The 21,464-nt window shown below is 31.1% G+C and overlaps 1 protein-coding gene and 1 pseudogene across 2 annotated transcripts in view; both read right to left on the bottom strand.

Annotated features, from left to right (window-relative positions):
• Positions 1-21,464, bottom strand: part of NCAM2 (neural cell adhesion molecule 2) — a 413,016-nt gene that overhangs the window by 187,063 nt on the left and 204,489 nt on the right. The gene's annotated exons all lie outside the window — the stretch shown is intronic.
• LOC112476827 lies at positions 10,754-10,871 on the bottom strand (annotated as a pseudogene).

Genomic DNA, 21,464 nt, shown 5'->3' with positions numbered 1-21,464 from the left:
TATATATTTATATATAATTATATTTGTATATCTTAATAAAGTGATTAGCGCTGTGGGGAAAAAAAAAACAGTATTTGTCAAAATACTCTGACAGAGTGTTTTTGGTCAAATATTTCCAAAGGCATCCTATTATATAAGAAAAAACACCATTAGCTGAAGGATACAGTGTAATGTTAATAGCAGATTACTCTCTCCCTTTTGGCCTTAGTGACAGAGATGCAGGAGTAGGCAGAGATAGCTTAGGGGATTTATAGCATGGTGAAACACTGCTTGATTAAACATCTGGCCTTAAATCCTGAAAGGGAAAGTCTTTAAAGAACTACAACACGAGAGACACTCTTCTGTCTCTTTAATAAATAGGGAACACCTCAAAAGAGAAGTCTGGAAGATGCTGATAAGCTACAGCATGTTGCAGTAAAGGAATACATCTGATACCGGTGCTAAATCCCAAAAGGCATAAAGAGATATTATGATCTCAATATCAAATGACTGTAGGACACCAATCCTTCAGCTGTGTTCTAGCCATGTTGTCATTATCATTCTGATAGCTTGGAATTTAGTCTATCCATGATTTCACTTGGAACTAAACTCGTTTTGATGCAAAAATTCTTGAACACTTCTAACATTATATATATGTTAACTATATACAAGGGATAGATTGAGAGTACACATGTTGAGAATAACATCTGTTTCTTTCCACAACAGATATGCAAAACCAACCTTGACACAAATGGAGGACCTGCCACCTGACTCTTGTAATATCACTGAAGTGGTCCTCTCATTCCAACACCCCCACGCATACTTCATGAATATTTATGCTCCTTAGAAGTATTCTGCTTTGTTATAGCTCTTTACTCCAAATTTAGACTGGGCAACTAAAAAGTTAAGTATTTTGGATAGTAGAAGAGGGTCAAATTCAGCATTTACATGGTGAGAAGGCTGTGGTCCAGATGACTGGTTATGGTTTAAACATAAGCACTTTCTAAATGATGCTCCAGAAGGGGAAAGCTGAGTAAAAGGGTATGCCAACTGATCAACATGACATTTTCTGATCATTGACAAACATGACCCAGCTGGCATATAAAAATCCAAGCTCCAGTTGACTTCAGGCAATTGGCCCAGATTTCTGAAGGGTTATGAGTGATAAGGATCTCCGGTTTTGGCATCAGACTTGAATAAGATAGCCTGGCTTTGCCACTTAATTGCTGTGCTACGTCAGTTAGCTTTCTTGATCTCTTGCAGTTTCAGCTTTTTCATCTGTAAAGCCACAAATGAATAGTACTTATCTTATGGAGTTTTTCAGAGAATTAAAATAAATAATAATGTAACAAATTTAATGTAATGTTTGACACATAGTTAAGAAAAATAATAAATAAGACAGAAAAAAATAAATGAACTGAACAGAATGGGCTGAATTGGTTTTTAGGCTCCTGAAGTTGAACCCTTGTTTTGGTACTTGCTTCTAATCAATGCTTTTGGTTTGACTGATCTTTATACTCTCTCCTTTTTGATTCTTGCACTTGGGCATCCTGCAAAATCTTGGATCTTATAATTCTTTGTGTTTTGAAATTTCTTGTGCCTATGGATGAGAGCCAAGATATCTCACTGAGATCTGATAATCACTAGTACTGCTGTCGCAGAAATCCAGACAACTGCCTTTGGGTCCTAGAACCCTAGTGCCTGGTAGGTTCTTGGTATCTATTAATTCAAAAGTGTATGCATTTTAAGTTTAAACATTTTCTAGAGATTTATTTTAGAAAGATTCAGTTAAATAGTATTTATTGAGGACTTACAATGTAGAGGAGTGATCATTCTACTCCTCTTCTACAAAAATAAACCAGCTTCGGTTCAAATTAAGAAATTGCATCCATACATCTACCTCATCTTTAATAAATGCTTGATACATCAGAAAATAAAATATTTGCACTCCATTAGGAGCTATTATAAACAATGCCATCAGTAGATTCTTCAGTACTCAATGTTTCTGAACATTCTCTTTAATAACCAAAAAATAAAATAAAGTAAAATTTAAAAGAGAAAAAACATGACATGACAATTAATCTAATTAGTAGGGAATGTGAGATGTACCCACCCATATGAGATTCAAGGAAGAATGCGAGAAAAGTGCATGAGCACCATGCAACAGTAGTAAAAAGAGAGCAACATTAATATTGAGAGAGTGTGGTGAAGAGCTTTAGAAGAAGCAGTCTAATGATCTAGTTATTCAGCAATCAGAACTGGAAAGAAAGAAAAAAATATCCCTAGAACATGGAAAGAATATAATCAAGAACACAGGGAGGAAAAAAGGCCATTTTCCAGTGGTTTTCGGTTCCAGGAGATTTGACAACCCAGGGCCAGATTGTGGTGATGCATTGAATGCCATGAAAATAGGTTGAACATCAACATATGTGTGAACCTTAAATGGAAGTCTTGGACCTGGCCGATTGGTAGGAAGGTGATGTCACTGCAGGTACAGGAAGGAAAAAAGTGAAAAGAGGAAGAATGGAAAGGAGTGAAGAAAAAAAAAAAAAGTTTGGAAGTTTGGCTGATGCTTTTATTTTTATTTTTATTTTGGCTACTAGTTTATCCAATTTCTGACATGTTTAAGAATACGATAAGATTTTTTGTTTAACTGCTTGATATAAAATATAATTACTTATGCCATCAAAGATGTCACTCTTGTTTTATTCCTATTTCATTTTTGAAAGATTTTCTTGTGAAGATCTCTTGTGTTTTGGTATCTTCCATAATCTAAGGTGTTTTTAAATCATTTATACAACATATTTAGGTAGTTTGTAAAACAAAGGTGGTAAGATTCAGTGGTAGACAAAGTTATCTCTTAAGAATAATTCTAGCTAATTTATGTTAGAGAAAGAGCACTTAGCTTTTTTAAATGACATTTTCAAAAAGGAAAAAAATCACACTGCATCTAATTCTTTCCCCATGAGAGAGACTTGCTGTGTCAGGTGTTAAGAATCACACACTTAGTTTAATCTAATTCTGTACTAATAAAGGCTATATTAACTCATAAACAATGAGCAATTATAATCATGTAATATTAGGATATCTGTAGAGAAAAACCTATGATCAAACATTTTTGTGTGAATTAAATATAATCAGGCCAGAAAGAGAATTGATTAAATAGTCACTCATACATCTAAGATAACTCTTACAATTACACAGGTGACACTTAATATACTTAATAATATATTCATATAAAAATAACATATTCACAAATTAAGTGAAAGTATGAAGATTAAATTTTCTATCAGAAGTTACACACTACTATTCTGTGGATATAGCACTAGAAATGTTTTATTTGGCCCACAATATTGTTTTTAAAAATGAATTTGAATATCTTCTGAGAAGTTCACACCTAGGTTTATGGAGAATCTCAGTCTTTCCTCTCTTCACTAATAGTTACCTGCCAGGGTATGTATATACAAGCATTAGACTTGCCGAATCATGCACTGCTTATTTTAATTACACTTTTGCTGCCGCTTCTTTTCTTTTTTTTTAATGTTAGGAAGAAAAAAAATTGATCATGAGTTTTCCATATTCTTTAAATCATTCCATCAAATTCAAATTTTTGAAACAGGTGGCATATGTGGTTGTATTATATGAGAAGTTATCTAATTTTTTTTTTTTCCAACTTGCTAATAAATGATGGAAGTAACGTTTCTAGGTACAGTGAGCAGCTCCCTCGGCAGGACCAAAGTGCTTGTATTAAATTTGATGCAAACGTGATTGTTCTTAGCATTTGTTTAGAATTTTGGAGACTCCAAGGATACAAAATCTCTTCCTTGTAAGCTCTGACTTGCCCAATTAGCTTTCAGTGGTGCTTGAAACTCCCACTTGAATTGCCTTATGTTGACCTGTCCATTTTAATCAACTTAAATACTACCTGGGAGAAAGATATATTAGCTATCACTTAGGCTCAAATTAGTCTATCTGAACCTATTACTGCACATTATCAAGCAGCACAAAAGAGAGCCTCAGGGCACCGGTTCTCAAAATCATTCAAATGTCAGACTGCAGAGAGGCATGATATACTTGGTGGAAAACTATGTAATATTAATCCATTACTCACAGCCATTAAATATATTCAGCTGTATTAAATCTGATGTCAATTTATCCTTTAGTCCAATATAGTAGGAGAAATCACTGATTTAAAGAACTTAATACAAGAAAAAATTCAGTTATGAACATTTCATCTAATTTATATTTTAATGCTTTTATAATATTTTATTTGCATAAAAAATCTTGCTTGCTGCAAGGACACTATATTATAGTCCTAAAGAATGGTGGAGGCGGGGACGGTAAGTTTCTAAAGGGTGTTGATGGGGTGGTAAAAAGAAAATACTCAATTTTTTGACACTTATTGTCAGTTAGAGAATAAAAGATACTCAATTTTTAAAACATTTATTGTCAGAGCATCACCTTAGTAAAAAATTGTTGGGAAACAAAGAAAATACTACTTTACTGAATGTACACATTAGACACCTCTGAATTTAAGATATGTGAAAACATGTTTCTAATATAGCTAAGGATGGAGATCCTAATGAGGAGCTTCAATTATTTTCCCTAGTTGGCCAAAAAAGGAGGAAGGCTGGAGGCGGGTACATTTTTGGTACCTTGGGAGGACAGCAGCTCTTGTGAACCACAGTTCTACAGAATTAAGCTGCAATGCTCTAAGGCATCATGTGCAATGTATTAACTCCTCTCATGTGCATCAAGGGTGGCATTATCTATGTGCGATGCTTGAGAGAATTACTCAAAATATTTTCTATAAATCTTTATTCTCTCGTGGAATCCCAGATGAATGGCTGTAGTATGGGACAATTGAAGAAGACTGGTCCAAATGTAGGAAAAATCTATATTCTTTTATATTTACCTCCTAGATAACATTACTTCTATGATTTATGGTTATTGTTGTTGCTGTTATTATTATTATTGTTATTGTTATTATTATTAACCACATCATTGGAAAAGATAAAGGGAACTAGAAGATCAGGGAACATTAAAGCTTTGTCAGAAACTAGCATTACCTGACCTTTAAGACATTTTCTAAGTCAGAGTTAAACAACACAGCAGATAACTGGATATTTATTTTAACATCTCAAAAGTTTTTTCCAAGAAGACTACATGCTGTTATTTAAGGTACAGTGCAAGTTTAATCAATGTCTTATGGGTCTAATTTGACAGCAAAGCATTCTGGTAAATTAAGAAAACTGTAATCTTAATGGACTCTACACACTTATAAGGCAGTAAGGATTCTTAAGCATGACAGCTTGTCTATCCTATGAGTCACGGAATAATTAGAAGAAGAGCATGGAAAGATTATCAAGGAGAAAGTAAGGGTATTCTGTCTTTAAATAAGTAAATTGATATTCTTTAAACGGTGAAAGGATATTAACAGCTAAATCATTAAAAGCACAGAAAGCAAAGTGACTTAGAGACCATAATTTGGGTTACAATTATACAACCATAATTTGGGTTACAATTATACAACCACGTAGTCTAAAGGAAGATTGCTGTTTTATAAGATGTCAAAGTCAAACCTCAGGGAGAACTAAGCAGATGATCAGCGAGTCAGACTCTCACTTCCTGAGGATTTATACTCTAAAATAGAAATAATACTGTCTTTCTTCACCTCTTCACCTCAGGAAATTGACTCTATAGATGATAGATGATATAGATAGATGATGATGATAGATAGATAGATAGATAGATAGATAGATAGATAGATAGATAGATAGATAGAGATAGACAGACAGACAGACAGACAGACAGATAGATATAGATAGATCTCCCCCATGCCTCACACAAAACAAATGCCTTCCTCTTCCCATTCTGCCATTCTGTCACCTTTCTGTCTCTCCTTTACCTCCCAAACTTTAAGACTTTGAGTCAGTTTAAATTTTTAAAAAATTTTAAAAATATTTTAAAAATGAGAGAGAGAGAGGAAAGAGAGGGAGAGGAACAGAGAGGAAATAAAGCCTCCTGTGCAGTAAGGTACAGTAGTAGAAAAAATGTTTTCCTTTGTGTTAATCAGATTGAACCAGACAATCGAAGGAAACCGAGTGTGAATAAGAACAGATATGCATTTTTTCCTACTTTATACTTTTAAACTATTATTATACAGCAAAATGAATCTACATAGAGAAAACACTGGTTATGATACAAAATATGATTATACAGTGACTCATTTCATTCAACAAAGAGTTCTTCAGGGGATTAAAAATAATTCATTATAAATTACAGGATAGTTATAGTTCACTTGCACAGTAATTATTTTAGTAATACCTAGATAAATGTTCACTCATCAAAAGTACTGTTAGTGAAATGCAGATGTTCAGAAATAAAATAGATTTTAACATTTAAATTAAATACAAAGATTCATTTTGAATTTTTTGTCTCTAATAGATTTTTCTTAAATAGTCAAACATCCAAAATCTCTTTGATTAACATTTTTTAACATATTAAACACAGCTATAGAGACAGTGTGAAGGAAAGATGACCCATTTTTCATATACTAGACACATACTATCTATGTGGCCTTAGAATTCTGTTGTATTCTATTCTATGAATTTTGAACACATGTGTTTAACGTCTAAATAAATGTTAGTAATAAATACTGTAGCGAATTTAGATAATGGAAAATAGATGGTTAGACAATTTGATCACAGAAATGATAAAATCAAGCAGATAAGCTAAAGTGGCTTTGGCGGTGTCACTAAATGTATAAGCTACTATAAGTAATAGAAATACCAGTTAACAGCAGTCATTTACCAAAAGTATAAAGAATTCATTTTTTAAATTAAAGATTTGAACCAAATATTGAGTAAGGTAATTTTATTAGACTAATAACTTTTCATAGATTCATTTTATTTCTTTTAATTCAATGTAATTATTGTGAATATCCAGAAATTACAGTAAACACAAAATAGATGAGAGAAAGCAAAAGCTCGCAGATTTATGTGAAATTGGTTATTACAAATAAAAATATGTGGTAAAATATAAGTAATAGAAAATAACAGCTATAGATCGTTATATTTATGTATGTATTTATAAACATTCCTGTAATAACATATCTTTCTATATAGAGTTATCTGTATCCTTCTATAATTCTACCTCTCTCTTATCTATCATCCATCTATTTATCTCTCATCTACCATACTATCTATTGATGGATATCGAATTACCCCAAATATGATAGCTTAAAACAATAAATATTTATCTCACAGTCTCTGGGATCAAAAATCAGCAGTGGCTTAGCCGAGTGGTTTGGGCCAGAGTTTTTCATGTGATTTTAGTAAGGATGTCTCCTGGATAATTCACTTCCAAATCACTAACACAGCTGGTGGTAGGAAATATCAGTTACTGGCTACATAAGCCCCTCCATAGGCTACTTTTTGCCCTTATGACATGGCAGCTAAATTCCCCCAAAGTTAGGGCTCAAGAGAGAGAAAGCAAAGAGGAAGTCTCAGTGACTTTTATCATCTAGTCTAGCACGTTGTCATTTCAGTTCTATTGTATATGTCAAAATTGAGTCATTTAGTGCAATTCTAAAAGAAAGAGAATTACATTCCATTACTTGAAAGAACTATCAAAGAATTTGTGGGCTTATTTTAAAATCATTGCTTCTACCATCTATCTACTCCCATCTCATCTCCCACTGTCTATCTACCTACTTTCCTTTCTGCTCCACACCCCCTGTAGGCAGAACAAGAGGAAGGAAGACTGCAAATAAGGTTGTCACAGGAAAAATTCCTGAGAAAAAATGATATAAAATAAATAAATTATGAGCTCTGATACTTGAAGCACGATTTTGGGAGTGTGGTACAGTAAAACATTTTAGGCACATGTTTAAAGAGGCAAATTCTAATAATTTGGCCCAATGAAAAAGATATCCTGACCCATATCATCTTCATGTATCATCCTAACAATCTCACTGAAGAGATGGCATATCTAACTAACCGCTGGAGCTTTCTGCCATGTGCATGTCTCCCTAGGTGATGAACCAATTTCTCATGAACACACAATAGTGAAAAACATATGCTTATGCCAAAACAAAAAGAAATATTCATGTTCTCAAATAACTTACAGGTGTCACACACACACACACACACACACACATACCATAGATGCAATAAACTGATATAAGCATAGATGGATCTTAAGAATATCGTGCTAAATCAAGTAAGTCAGACAGAAAAAGTCAAGAACTATATAATTTCACTCATGTGTGAGATATAAAACAGAAAGCAATGAAAAAACAAACAAAAACTGATAGACATAGACAACAGTATGATCCTTACCAGAGGGAAAGGGTGGTAGGGAGGAGGTAGAAGATGGTAAAGGAAATCAAATACATGATGAGGAATAAGACAACCTCTGGTGGTGTACACATAATGCAATACATACATAATGTATTATAGAACTGTATACTCGAAGTCTACATAATCTTATTAACCAATCCCATGCCAATACATTTAATAAAATTAATTTAAAAATACGTTAAAAATGCAGAGTGATAAAACTACAAAAGTTCATGGAAGTACAAAGGACTTAGTCATCGATTATGTTGGCAATGGAAGTAGTAAGCACAGGAGACAGTGAATGGTTCACAGGGCTGATAATATTTGATCTTTGTATAAAGAGTGAGTGATACCGGGAGGAAAAGCTATTTAGGCAGAGAGGATAGCAAAAGTTTGGAAGAATGCATGTAGTTGTGATGAATGATATGGCTGACACATAGAAAAGTGGAGAAACATGTCAGGAGTGGTCCAAGATATTTCTCAAGACTTTCAATCTCCAGGTCACTACCCTTGCAGACTGTATCATTCTTGGATACTGGTTATTCTCCACTTATTTTAAATAGTAAGTTAACAATTTTTTACTTCTTCTGTAAAGTCCTGTTTTCACTAAAGAGGCACATTACTTGTGATGGAATCGATACAAGGGTGGAGTTCAGAATACAGTTAATCAATGAAGTTGATAGATATCACAATAACGTACTTTAATAGAGCATGTCCTTATTTTTTGTTGTTGATGTTTATGTATAATTGTAATATTTAATATGGGTATTATATATAAATACAATTCAAAACAAAATATTTAAATGGTAATTTTTCCCTGAAAATTTCATATAGGTCATAAAAAATAATCTAAGAAGAAAAATGTAGAAAGGTGCTTGAGAATTTACAGTGTGAACCGGAATCCACATAAATGTTGTATTTGTCTGATTTTCAATTTGTCAAATCTAAACTAACTAAACATTTCAATCATATGGTCTTTGGTGTTCCTATTCTTTCCAGTAAGTTTTTTACATTTCTTTTTTCTTCTATGGGGAAATAAAAAGTTTCCTTTCATATTAAAAGGAATTAATTCTTTTGACTGGCTAGATGACAGAGAAAATAGGATATTCTCTATCCTTCTAGGACTTTGCATCTACTTTAATCTAGTCTCACCTTAGTTTAGGTAATCAGAAAAACACACTTTCTAATCTAGACCAGTGGTTGTCAACTCTGGGTGTATACTGGATCACCCAGGAAAGTTAAAAAACATACCAGTGCATGGGGCCCATCCTAGTCATTACAACAAAATTTGGGAGAGGATATAAACATCAAAAAGCCTTCCCTAGTTGATTTATATGTACATCTTGGAATTAGTGCCATAAGATAATGAAGACAGTTTTTGAACTCTCCAGGCCAAATTTTACTGATCATAAGCTCAACACACTTGAAGCAGATATAGGTCAATAGAGTGTTAAGCATGCAAATTGTTGTATCAAATCATAGCTTATATTAAAAAAATTAAATCAGAGCCTCTATTTCAGTCCCTTAAATTACCTGAAATAAACACTTTACAACCTGGCAAATGCTTCACATGAATGGAGTTGGCAAGATTTTGGAGACAGCTTGTCATTAGAGCCCTCTCCACCATCTGCCCTACTGCAGTGGGGTAAAGCACATATGATTTGTACTGAGTAAATGTGGGTTATAGATTGAACTCCATCACACATCCTCGGGAAGGGTGGCCAAATTAATTAGCATATATGTGTTTTAATTCCATAATTTATTAAATATGGAAAGTAACAGCTACATGCTAAACACTTCATAGGGGAACTCAGACATTTAAGTAAATAGATTGGCCTATATAAACTGTGAAAATTTAACATAGTATTTTTATCATCATTTAGAATGATGTAAAGGTCTTTTCTCACAAGCAAATCATTAGGAATCTATTATTGTTTTAAGATCGGTAAAAATAATTTCCAAAAGCAATGTTTTCTTTTTTTTAAGTCATTTTTTGTTGTTGTCATTGTTTTTCTCTGACATTTTAAATGTCAAGTGACTTTTTGTTTGAGACACATAATAGTCCAAAGTATGTTTGGAATTTATGAATGACACTGTATAAAAAAACTATTATAGTTCTCAAAATACTTCCAGATCCTTTATATAGGTTGGTTTAATCAAATCACTATAATATAGCTATCTAAGTGATCTGGTCTTAGCAATTTTAACTGTAGTACAATAATGCTAATGACACTGTTGTTTACAACAACCGTGATATCTATGTGGTATGTATTTATGCCAAAAATTGTTCTAAAAGTTTTATAAATATAAACTCAAATAAACCTCTGTGAAATATATGTATTTTTTTTTCAGATAAGAATCGATACACAGAAGATAGATAACTTGTCCAAATTTCCTATAAACCCTTCACGAATCATTACATTTTTTTTCAATGCCTATGGCACCTGGTATTCCTAGGTGGTCTCCCATCCAAGTACTAACCAGGTTCGACCTCGCTTAGCTTCCGAGATCAGACAGGATCAGGCACATTCAGGGTGCATGGCCATAGACAAGTCATTACATGTTACTGGGCAGAGATTCATCCTAAGTAATATGAAGATTCTCCATTGCCTCACAGGATTGATGTGGGAAAAATATGAGATGGTAGATATAAATATAAAAAATTATAAACTTCTATAAATAGTACAATTTTTCAGAATAATAACTTGTCGCTCAAATAAGATGAGATTTTCTCTCAGACAATTCAGATAATCAATGATAGAACCAGAACCAGAATCAGGTTAAATATAGTTTCTATGACACACATCTGTCTCTTAGGAAAAGTAAAAAAATGAAGTATCTTTTCCATTGGTTGGATATGCAACAGTCCAGTACAAAAATCAATTTTCTTTTGAGAAGGAAATTAGGTAGATTTAAAGGTTTTTGGTTTATAAAACATTTTAGGAAATATTTTAGCAAAAATATTTAATCTGATGTATTTTTGCATACTAATATTTTTTAAGAGTTAAAGACTCCTAATCTTTTGAGAGAAAACATTTGTGCTTTTGCACATTACTTTTTAAGTATGTATGCCACCACCAATGGGAATAGTTTATAATTCATAAAAGGCTAAAAATATCTGTTGAGTACTTGACATAATCCCATTTAAAAGTTTTAATTTTAATCTTGCTTTTAACACTTTTTCAGTAGAGGCATTCTGCAACACTGAAAATATATATTTAGCTCAAATACAACTTCCAGAAGAAACAGAAGGTAGGAGATGGTATCGTGTAGGTCATGATATCTGTGTGTGTGTTTGTACGTGCGCACGTGCATGTATGCAAGAGAGAGAAAGAAGGAGAGAAAATTAGCCACAGATTTTCTTAAGGCAATTGCTGTTTGGAAGAAAAAAATGTGAGATTATCTAATACAATTTTTGTATATATATTTATTTATAAAATATAAATCACCTATTTATGCTTTTAAATTATTTCTGATCTTAATCTTTAAAATGCTATTCCATAAATGTATTTAAATAAAATCAAATATTTTATATATTAGAATATTTTCATTTTAAGTCTGCAATGTCTCTTAGGTATAGACTGATCAATGAGACAGTGTGCTTTTACAGCAGAAAAAATCCCCAATATATTGGGAATCAGTGTCTAAATTTTATTCCTACATGACCACTAATTGTATGACCACAAACACATCATATAAATGTTGTAAAGATAATTTAATAATTAGATGATCTCTTTGCTATCTGAAAATTCAATGTTTACAAATACAAAGCTTTACATTTTACTAATAGCACTCTAACACTGAACAATTATGATTTCTTTAAAGAGAGATAATTAATTTTTTATGAACACTTGCTGGTTTCAAAGCATAATAACCTATATATAGATTCTGGGTGACAGACTGCTGCCTCCTGTTTCCGCCATCAACCCTCTTAAAATTTTCTGCCAGATGTCTCCTTGGACGAGCATCGCCTGAAGATGGTTGTGGTGACATACACTATTTTCCTTTTCATACAGAAACATATTATTTTTTAATATGCATTGCAAATACCTCAGGGATAAATTCCTCGCTAACCTTTTTAGCATCGAGCTTGCTCAGTACTTCAATTTACAGTTTGTATAAATGTGTAATTTAAAGAATAAACGTTCTAGTGGCAAAGCAAAAGATGATCAGAAAGCTCTATGAATCTCTCTCTTTGGTGCGATGTCAACCCCCTCCCAGTTTATTGCTCAATAAATGCTGGCAACATTAGAAAATATTCTCATATGAAGTAAATTTGGAATCTAATTTCATTTAGTCTAATTGTATCTAGAGATTACGAATGCTTCCATTACCTGTTGTAATGACCCACCCAAGGGGAATTGCTCTGAGATTATGCCATGTGATTGAAGCCTTTATCAGTATTATCATACATATTTGAGAAGCTGGCACTTTGCAACTCTAGAAAATTGAGGTAAACAACTCCCTGAACTTCTAGTTGATTATATCTGGAAAAAATGGCCATCTTATTATACCTCTTTACAAGAAAGACTATCGCCCTAATGGTTGTTGCTAAAATGACTACAGATTTAACCTTTTAAAAAGTGACTTAATGTAGTCTTGAATTGACAAATGTTAATAGGAAAAAAATAAAATAATTGAAACGCCCCAATTTTATTCAATTAAAAACAAAAAAACTTACTGTTAAAACTAAATTTACAACTCAAAACTAAAATGTTCATGGTTATACATGTTTCCATGATGTCATCTTGATCTGCTTTCTTATTTTCATATAATAACCTATTTAGTCTTGCCCTACCTATAATCTCTATGTTCAAAAATAAATTATACTCCAGAATTAAAAGGCAGTTTGCAAAATTTCAAATGCACAGTGTCAGAATACTATTTGGCTAAGAAAATATTAAATTTAAGTATTATTTTAAAGAAAACAAAATGATGTGAATCAAATAGTTCTCATGTTTTGTTCTAACGATCAATTCTCATGGCAAACTTCTACAGCAAATGAAGGCAACCGATATCCATTTTGTGAATTTATCATGATGATGTAGTTTTTTAGTTTCAAGGATTGAATACATTGAATAAAATATTTCAAAGAAATGGAAGATCCTTCAAAGGTCTTATCCTATTTTTTAATATCTGCAATTCAGCATTTAATAACATTTAAATCTTCTAAACAATACTGTATATGAATATTGTTTTAAAAACTCCACTTGTCTTAAACCAAAACTTTATTGCAAGCTTCGATGAATGAAGTTTAACTATTTTTTTGCATTAATGATCTTTATTAGAATAAAGGAAGAGCAAGATGAATTTACCTTTTATTAAATTACCTTTAATAAATTATCTTTAATAAATAAATTTACCTTTTATTAAATTAAAATTTATTTAAAGGCAATTCTGAAATTTATTTGGAGAATGGTAAACCTTGAATTGATTACTGCCCAGTATAACATGTGCTCTGATGAAGGGGGAAGAAAAAACAAAATAGATATTCTTAATCCAGAAGAGAAATCCTTTATTTAAACCTAACCTTGGGGCTCTAATGTAAGCTAAAAGGTCATGTAAATGGATACTTTGTCAGAGGTTAGGAAATTGGGATTCTTATTTAAATAGGAATTAAAAATTCTACCTCTGAATTTAAATGTTAGAAGAAATTGTAACAATGTCCATAATTATATCATATTTGCTATGTAGTATTTAAATATGCCAAGAGTTTTATGTTCCATCTACATATTGCCATAACTTAGTATAAAAAGAAGTTAAGCAGAACTTTTCTTCCGAAGATGTCATGATAAAAAACCTTAAAAAATTCCAAAACACAGTGACAATATGAGTCAATCTCTCAGGGCTCTCTGCAGGATTAAATACTCTACTAAATAGATGCCTGACTAATGAAAGGATTGTAGAATTAGGTAGTCATGCCCATTACAGCTGTATTATTTCTGTTCATTCTCCTGAAAATACCAACCAAGTATCTCCAGAAATAGGATTAAATATCAATCAGTAATTAATGACTTAAAAAACAGAGAAACCAAGAATAGAAACATAAATAATGAGTGGAATTCTAAATGTAACAGGTTTGGCCTTAAGAAAGAAACAAAAATAGAAAGACAAGGACAATGAAAATGGATAAATATAGAGAAATTGTGCTAAATTAGGATCATATACTTAACTCTAGTTTTCTGTCTTAAATCTCCAACTTTGTTAAGTGCCTAGGTTAAAGATTCTTAATAAAACTGTAAGTAATAGGGAACATAAAAGAATGTCAAATTTTATTTGTAAAATCCACACACACACACACACACACACACACACACACACACACACAGAGTAATCTTTGTGGACATTGCTTGAACCTGAGAGTTTACTATTATTATATATGGTTATTAGGTCATCTGATATGCTGTGGCCCAAAACAATGCTGAGTAAAGAGTTCTATAAATACTGTAGTGTCATGAGCTTAAATACAAAGCTTCCAAGTTTAATAAATTTTATGCTGAAAATGCTTACAAAAGTGAAAAACAATTATCTTTTAATAGTTTATAATAGTTATTTTATCTGAGCATTGTACTTGTTTTTTTAATAAGCTATCAAATTTCATAAATCAAGGTAAAACTACGAAGTATAAAGGTATATTATTTTGAAAATAGTTTTCTTTCATTTATCAAAATAAACTTTCATATATTAACGGCTCTACACATTCCTTAGATATTAAATCTACTAGAAAATATTTTTTCAAGAAGAAGCACTGTTGAAAACACACAAAATCATTTTAATTTTATATCTTGGTGAGTTTATTAACTACCTATGTTGTATATCTATTATCTAGCTAAATTTTTATTTTTTAGATCTTACATAGCTACTGATGTCGTTGAGATCCTGTCTCATGAGAAAGAGAACCTATGAAGATGGTTAATAAGAATCTTTATGTTTATTAAATATTAGACATCATAAAAATAATCAAGTTGATCTCATTCCATTTTACTTAAAGATGGATATGGGGAGAGCGTCATACAATAAAAATGTTATTTTTAACAGAGGACAATTGTTTTTAAAGCACACAGTTTTTTATGCTGTTTAATTTGCTTAATTTAGGTTAAATACAATATTGTGGAGTACTAACTGCCCAAATCAAGATACAAATCCCTTTCATATTTATAAGAAAACATTAATAGCTGTAAAAAACATCCAATCCTCAAATAAGAGGAGTACATCTTTAATTTATTTATTAACTCAAATATATTTATAGATAAAAGTAAATTATCCACCATGGAAACTGAAACATTACACAATGTTTCAAATTTAATGATTTTATAGAGAATATAACACACACTTCCTCCAAATAACTAGGTGATATATGACTATGACCATTGCCAAAAGAGAGATAACATCTTATGGGATTTCAAAAGACAGTGGGGACTTTTTTATTAATTAATTAATTAATTAATTAATCTAATTTTATATATTTTTTCTTTGACAATCAGGGAAGTTTCATGGAGAGCAGAATTTCAGCAGAGAGTAATGGAGAAAGGCCAAGAGAAAGTAACGCTCAGAGCATTTACCTTCATGGTCATTTTACACATTAAGAATGGTGTTGGATGCATGACTTCACTTAAGCATTTATTAATTCAATATGTATAGATTACATACTTATGATATGCCAGGCAAAAAATAACAATTATAAACCTTGATAATAAGTACTTTACTACTACTATTAATAATACAATGTGAAAACAGCAGAGGCTATTGTGAGAACATATAAGGAAACTTCATCTAATCCAGTTAAAACAGAGGTTGATGGCAGGTGGTCGTAAGCGGTATCGACCTTAGATCTGAACATACATTAGAAACTAACTGAACAATCAGTAGTGTAATAGGAACTAAGTAAATGGATAGAGGAGTGGATTTTCTGCTGAGTTTGAACAGCTGGAAACAGCTGCAACTATAGTCAGTCATACCTCTATACTCTTTAATTAGGTGAGTCAATTAATTCCATGCATTATGTAAACCAGTTTTACTTGAATTTTCTGTTACATTTAATACAAAGGGTCGTAATTGATTTGGTAGTGTATTGACCACCTGCACTCACACCATTTTCAGTTTATAGTTTTAGATATCCCTGGAGATTATCGTGATTAATGAATTTAATTTAATAGAATTTTTAGAAATAGTGATGTGATCTAGGTTCATTTACTGATGTATTTTTTACATTGCTGGTCAATTTAATTTACATATAAAGTAATAAGTAGTTTGACACTATTCAATCAGAAAAGAAATAAATAAAATTATGTATTGAATTTTCTTGCAAACTTCTTGAAATGCTTTAATCCCAAGTATTCTGTACTTGTCAAAAATTAAAATATAAAATATAAAAACATTTATATTTCATTAAGCTCTAATGAAAATTTAAACTAGTAAAAATCAAAAATATTAAAGCTATTTTTATCTGTTACCAAATCTCATCAATATTGCTTGTTGAATCTTTTCTTTTTCCTGTATACCTGCCATAAGATTCTCTAAAACTAAAGGTATTTGAATAACTAAATTTGATGTCCCGTTTTGACTTGCCAGATGAATATGTAAAAACTACTTGAAAACACGTTCACTATAATATTTCACTTTTAAAACCAGAAAATAATATAGAGAATGCAATATCATAAATATAGAGTATAAAAGTAAATTATAGAACTAAAATATCATTAGCTGCAATTTACTAATGACTAAATATCTATTTTGAATTGGAAAATAATTGACTGAGTAATTTATTCATCATTCATTTAAATTCTCAGCACAATAACAGCAATAATGATCCCCCCTGGTTAGGCATTTTTTGTAAGGTAATGACTATATGCTCAAGAATCGCACTCAGCTTAAAAGTTCCTACTACTCCAGATACTTATTAACTCTTTGGTAACTCTTAGACTAATGCTGGGTCATTAAATGCTGGAAAAAAGTGCACATATGGTTCACACCATAGATAATGTGCAAATGAGAAATGTCATCATTGCATAAAGTTATAAAATTGAAAATCGGCATCTTATTTTCACAGAATATTTTAACAGAAACTTTCTCTTGGGAATAAATCAACACTAGGAAGAAGAGTTCATTCATATTCTAGTTTATATTCTGTTCATATGCATATAAGCATTTAAAAGACATGTCAATGCATATAGGATGTCTTTTCTTACAGAAGTCTTCTCTGATCCCCACTCTAAACTAAGTCAGATAATTTTATTATGCGCCCACATAATGTCTTGTATTTTTTCTATCATTGCCCATTTTTGCTCATTTTATTTTGCTTGTTTTCCTTGTTAGGTTATAAGTTTCCTGAGGGAAAATGTTATATCTCATTGCACCAATCATAGTACCTCTCAGGCAAGATTCTTTTCTGGTACACAGTATAATATTAATATATAAACAGATAAATTACTACAGGAATTTCCAATATATATTTTATTCAAGTGGTGAATGTTAATTTTTTCAATATTAGTAAGTTTGCCTTAGGTTAATAAGAGTAAAATCTCTACAAGTATTTTAAAAACCTACTCCTTAATACTCCCTTTTCTTTACTAGGGGCGTGGGTATCAATGGAACATTCATAATCAGCATTAATGAAATTATGCCTTAATGTGAAATAATGAAGAATGCATAATAATCTAAAATATTAAACCTATACATAATTATAATTTCGTTTTCAATGTGTGTGAAAATTATGAACCTATGCATGCTATTAAATACAACATATATTTTCTATTACACTTCATAAAAAATTTTACTTATTTTAGAAGATCAGTTATGTATATTGATACTGTTATTTGGTATGGTCATCAGATTTAACTTCCATTACTAAATACTAAAAAAAAAAATTCTTTCACAATTTATCATTTTGGAGGCTATTTCTACATATTAAAATTACTATAATCAAAATTACTAATTTTATGAAGAAATAAAACTTATATAACTTCTTGTGGGTTTACATTTTATTTGTAGCTGGTGATGACAAAACTTCATTTGCACACACAAAGTACATTAAAGAATTCCAATTTAGGTGCACTTGATATTAGTGTCCTGACTATAATACATACTTAATAGGCTAATTTTGATCCAAAAAATATAAATGCTATATAACTATGACACCCTATATGAGTTGATCATTTCAAAAATAATTGCATTAAAATTTCTATGTAGAAGGAAAAAGAAGATATGTTAAAATGGTTTGAACTGATTCTAAGGAGCTAAGAAAAGTATATTTTTGACTACTAAAATTAAAAAAAAAAATGAAACCGTATTCTGAAAGGTATCTAGTGAGAGAACTCAGGTTTGAATGAGGTTAAACTGAAATGGAATTCACAACTGGTACTATAAGGAAAGCAGAAGAATGGTAGAATTCCTTAGCGCTATCAGTATGAAGTTTATATGGTAATAAAAGTTAACTTTCATCCTAATTGTGAGGAATATGTTATGCGGATTATAAAGATGATAAGAAAGATAAAATAAAAAAATAATTGCAACACTACTTCCATTTTCTCTTTTCTGTCAAGAAGGAGAAAATAAAAATGTCTAAAGGAAGTGATTGACAAAACCAACTATTTCTCAACCCTGTTATACCAGAAAAAGGGTCCCAAGTAAGAAAATTGGTTACTGTTTCAAAACTATCACTTAAATAAGTCTTTATAGCTAAAAGATAAAGTAGGAATACACGAATTATCAGCAAAATTCCAGAAATCTAATAGTATGGAAGTTTTCAGGTCTCCAAGAGCTAAAATACGTGAAATCATTTTAACATTAAATAGACCAAAGACTTCTGGATTGTTTTAAGTCTAGGTTGAATATACCATAAGAGTGAGTTGACTATAGGGTTAATGATCAAAAAGATTTTATGTAAATTTAAACAATCTTGGTATTACACCAGGGAATAATTTCCAAAGCTAAAATCTATTTTAAAATCTTTTTTTAAAATAATGTTTATGCTTTATTTAAAAAAAAAATGTGACCTATGAAATTGAAAATATTTGCAAACCACATATCTGATAAAGGGTTAATGTCTAAAATATTCAAGGTACTCATATGGCACAATAGGAAAAAAAAGAAAAAAAGAATTAAAAAATGGGCAAAAATGTAACCCAAAGAGACATTTTTCCAAAGGAGGCATGCAAATGGCCAACAAGTACATAAAAATTTGCTCTATATCACTATTCGGGGAAAAGTAAATCAAAATCACAATGAGATATTTCACACCTGTATGAATATCTATTCTCAAAAAGATAAGAGATAAGAGATAATAAGTATTGGTAAGGATGGGGCAGAAAGGGAACCCTTGTACACTGTTGGGAATATAAACTGGTACAGCCATTATGGAAACAGTATAGAGATTCCTCAAAAATCAAAAATAGAACTATTATATGATCTAGCAACACCATTTCTAGCAATATATCTAAAGGGAATTAAATCATTATCTCAAAGAGATATCTGTACTCCTATGTTCACACAAACATTATTCACAACAGCCAAGGTATAGAAAGAATTTAAGTGTCCTTTGAGTTGTGAGCTGATAAACAAAATGTGATATATGGAATATATGTAACATAGATATGAATATACATGCAATGGAATATTATTCAGCCTTAAAAAAAAAGAAATCCTTTAATTTGCAACTACATAGATGAACCTGGAGGGCATTATGTTAAGTGAAATAAGACAGACAAAGAATATCACATGATATCATTTATATGTGGAATCCAAAAAACAAACAAACAAAAAAATTAACTCATAGAAAAAGAGAGTAAAAAAATGGTTGCCAGGGGTGGGGGTGGGGTAGAGGGAAAAGGGAAAGGTTATTAAAAGGGTAAAAACTTTCAATTTCAGAATGAATAAAATCTGAGGATCTAATGAATAGCATAGTGACTAGACTGGTGAACACTATTGTATAATTGGAATTTGCTAAGAAAGTAGAACTTAAATGTTCTCAACAAAAACAAAACAAAACGAAAGGTAAATATGTGAGGTGATGACAAGTTAATTAATTCAATGGATAGAATTGCTTCACAATGTCTACATATATCAAATCATCAAATTGTAAACTTTAAATATCTTACTGTTTTGTCAGTGATACCTTAGTAAAGCTGAGAAAAAGCATGCATGAAATATATCTTTACATATATGACAATGATTGTTAATAAATATTTTTTTCTCTTTAACAAGTTTAATCTTTATAAGATCATCGACTATATTTCTAAAATATCTAAACCCCATTCACGAGAAGAGAAGTAAACTGATAACAAACACGTGCCTGCCATCAGGTGGCCACTCAAGTAGTATTCAAACACAGCTGTACAATTTATGCACAATAATTATTGAAGGATTCAAGTAACAATAGATATAAAAGTACTTAGTTCAGAGACTTTATAATTGACTAACATTAATTTTGTAAATTAATACATTTCTTGTTCTTCCATCATTTATCTCAATTGATTTTCCAGTGGTAACTAAATCTTAGCCTCCCAACAGATGAAAAAGTGACACATTAAGATCTTTTTGTTCAGCAACAGTATGAACTACATAATATCTATAAATGGTAGTTCTCAAGATTGTTCCTCAACCCAAACAAAATAATTCTACATAATATTTATTTCAGTATGGGTACGTGTCTTCAAATTTTCAAAACCAAAATATGCTAACAGTTTTCCTAAATTTTGCCCATTAATAGTTTCTACCAATGATTAAACCATGAAAACTATTCATGAAACATAGTAGAGTTATTAAAGCAACAGTCACAGTAATATGCATTCATGCTATAGTATAAAACTACAGTTAAAATAAGCCAAGTCTTATATTTAATTTTATAATCTGCTACTTTTCCAAAAGCGCCTATCTCATATTATTTTCCCAGGAAGTGTATGATAATGACACATACATTCCCAGAAGATTTTTTGTGAGAACTTTGCCCATTAACTTACAAAAGGAAGAACTGTCATATAAATTCTACAGTAGTTTCATTTACTAGGCAGCATTTTAGATGTTCTATGCACAACTCTATTTCACAAAAAGTTCTGTTAAATTTACTGTCCCATCATCTACTAAATCAGCTCTACAGCTATAAAAGTTAGGCAACCAGGTACTTTTAGTGTTGTAATTTAAAATGTT

This window comes from Pteropus alecto, unplaced genomic scaffold (genome assembly GCF_000325575.1).
Source record: "Pteropus alecto unplaced genomic scaffold, ASM32557v1 scaffold81, whole genome shotgun sequence".
In the NCBI taxonomy this organism is placed as follows: domain Eukaryota; kingdom Metazoa; phylum Chordata; class Mammalia; order Chiroptera; family Pteropodidae; genus Pteropus; species Pteropus alecto.
The sequence above is the reverse complement of the archived record's forward strand: the minus strand, read 5'-3'. Positions and strand labels throughout refer to the sequence as shown.